Source organism: Ixodes scapularis, unplaced genomic scaffold (genome assembly GCF_016920785.2).
Source record: "Ixodes scapularis isolate PalLabHiFi unplaced genomic scaffold, ASM1692078v2 PGA_scaffold2__306_contigs__length_199485367, whole genome shotgun sequence".
NCBI classification, from domain to species: Eukaryota; Metazoa; Arthropoda; class Arachnida; order Ixodida; family Ixodidae; genus Ixodes; species Ixodes scapularis.
Genome location: NW_024609857.1, coordinates 161,583,490 through 161,586,633, shown reverse-complemented (window position 1 = coordinate 161,586,633; position 3,144 = coordinate 161,583,490).

Sequence of the window (3,144 nt, the reverse complement as noted above, 5' to 3'; positions counted from 1 at the left end):
GATAACAAACTATATGGATAGACAGCATCTCACACTTCCTGAACATCCGATTTGGACGGTGTTTAGCGCCACCTAACCTGTTTTGCCGCAAGTTGACAATGATTCAATATTTTTAATATTTGTCTCGTCAGGTAGAGAATGAAAAGTGAACAGTCAGCGGATATAGACGATTGCAAGCTGGGCGACTGGCCGCCGCCATGCCTCTGCTCGAGCAGGCACGCCCGTGCGATTACGTGCTTGCCAAAGCTACGTTCACCCGGGAGACAAAGTCGTCTGCTTTTGCACAGGGGTTGCTCGACGTCAGAACGACGCCGAGCTCCGTTTGGCTTTGATTGAAAGGATAGTGGGTAGACCTCAATGCTAGATGCCTCGAGGTCTACCCACTATTTTGTTCAATCAGCCAATAAGAGCTCGGCGTTCTGACATAATCGCAACCCCTGTGTGTGCATGTGTAGGCGTCAAAGAAGAGTAGGGGAGAAAGTGAGCCAATCATGTAGGCGCACTGGGGTGCAAGAAGCAAATGAACTACTAAAACCTCGCAAGGCGATTGGCTAATCGGTCTCCATTACCATGGCAATCACCAGTTCAATCCATTCAAATCTTCGAGGGTGTCGTTCTAAACCAGTCGCACCACGAAGCATAATCATATGAAGACGTTCCTCGCCAACATAAACGTCTTCGGCACTGAGTATGCAATTAACTTATCAATCATGCCCACTTCTAGGGATCTCTCGCAATGATACGCAGAGCGCAAGTTCGTCTGCTTCTTTTGCAGGGGTTATGGTGACGTCAGAATACCAAACTCTGACTGAAGGATAGTGGGCAGACCTCAAAGCAAGCTGCCTTGAGGTCTACATACTATCCTTCAATCAGAGTCAACCAGAGCTCGGCGTTTTGACATCATTAAAAGCCCTGAAAAAAGAAGCAGACAAACTTGTGCTTCACATTCTTCTTGTTGCATATTTCAAGACAGAAAAATCATTTTTCAATTCCTCCAAGCACCGACACTGCATGTGGTGGCAGTACGAAGAGGTACGCTTGTTTCGCCGGTGCACGTATACATCTTATAAAGCTACCTATCGGCGGTGAGTTTAGGTTAGCTCACCAATAATGGAGAGGTCAAGGAGAAATTGCTTATTTCATGAACCAAAATGACAACCATTCAGGGAGCTTGGTGCTACTTTCTCAGGATCCAGTGACTTGGATCTAACAAGTAGAGCTGCTTCATGTGAAGGCCCCCTCCCCTTTCCCACACTGGCTACGCCAGCATCCACCCTTTTCCGGATTTCTCGGTTTTTCGGTATAAAGCTGTATAGGTGTGGCATGAGTGAGTGCGAACGTTTCTTCCAGAAAGGACGCTAGATCCTGTTAGCTCCATTGAGTTACTGTGACTTAGGTTCAGCTCCAACCTACAGAGACATCCCTACTGTGCCCATTGTGGTTTATATTTCGCACCCAAGTTAGTACAAAGAGGCCTCTACCCTCTTATTCCTACCGGCGTCTTTTCTTTCACAGAGTTTCCAACAAAGCGCCTACTACAGTGCAATCAACTTATTAACGATACCACATATAACGATGTACTGCTTATCACAATCAGTTTCTAGAGCTTCTAGACTGGAAATGATCAGTTTCTAGTCCAGATACAATGATAACCGGTTATAACGATTGAATTTCCGGGTTTTCTTATTTTTGTTATAAGTGGATTGCACTGCATCTCCAAGTGCCAGAGGCCAACATTCCTAGATCTGTCATTTGACAAGCTCTATGGAAGAGCATTGTTCAAAAACTGTGCTTTTCCGGCATGCAAGCAGGCATGGGCAAATAGTGATCCTTTTGCCACTTGCGGCACTGTTGAAACTGCTCCCAGGGGCAACGGAGAAGGATCATTTTGGAATGACACCCTTTACACTTTTTGTGCAAACTTTATGTTTACCGTAAAAACCACAATAGAATAACTATCCACAGCAGGCAATGTGCATCCAACGTTCTACCGGTTTTGTGGAACATAACAATACACAAGGGACGAGGACAAGGTAAAGGAACACACAAGACGCACAAGCGCTGACTCGCAACAGAAATATTATACACAAAGGAAGAAGATGAAAACAATAGAAAAGCTCGAACTACAAGAGCACACCACAGACACAGCTTGAAAGGCAGAGTACACACTGCATAAATGGTAGGGTACACAAACATAATTTCAAACTACAAATTAATTCTATTACACAAGGTCCTATCGAAAAAAAAAAGAAAAAGGTTTTCTCATCCGACAGCCCCGTGGAAGGCTTGCCAACGCAGCGTTCTCCCAAAATTTTAAACAACAGGTGGGAGCTTTGGTCTCCAACTGTCTCACCGAACATGATAGATCCCTGAAATCAACGGTGGGGGGGTCACGAGTTCCCTTTGCACTGCAGATCTCATTCGTGTTCACCATCTTTTCAGGGCGCAACAATTATTAGAAGATATAGAGAAAAAGACACTCGCGGAATTCTTGAAGCATGTATTACGTATCAATATTTTGGGAGAACGCTGCATCAGCAAGACTTTCGTGGGGCTGTCGGATGAGGAAACCTAATTTTTGGATAGGTCCTTGTGCAAGAAAACTAATTTGTAGGTTGAAATTATATTTGTGTACCCTAGCATTTATGCAGTGCATACTGTGCCTTTCAAGCTGCGTCTCTGGCGTGCTCTTGTAGTCCGAGCCTTTCTGATGCTTTCAGCTTCTTATTTCTTTGTGTATTATATTTCAGTTGCGAGTCGGCGCTTGCGTGTTTCTTTCCTTAGTCCTCGTCCTTTGTGCGCTGTTATGTTCCAGATATCTTCATGCCATCTAGCCCAACTCACCACCCTTCTACAGCTCTGTCGGTTGTTCATATCGGCTAGGCTGATAGCATAACGAGTGCCGTCAAGCGGACGTGCCACGAAAAGGCGCCAGGCACTATTGGAAGCTTGTCAACTGTCATTGATCTATAGTCAGTAATAGGCTAAGAGCTCAGGGGAAACTCATCCCACCCCTTTCTACCTTAGCAGAGCAAACGCTGGAGAGGGGGTTGCCTCCTTTCCAGCATTCACTCTGCTAAAGTGGAAAGAGTTTCCCCTCAATTCTTAACCTGTCACTGACTATGGTAACATTGCCGCAGGCCA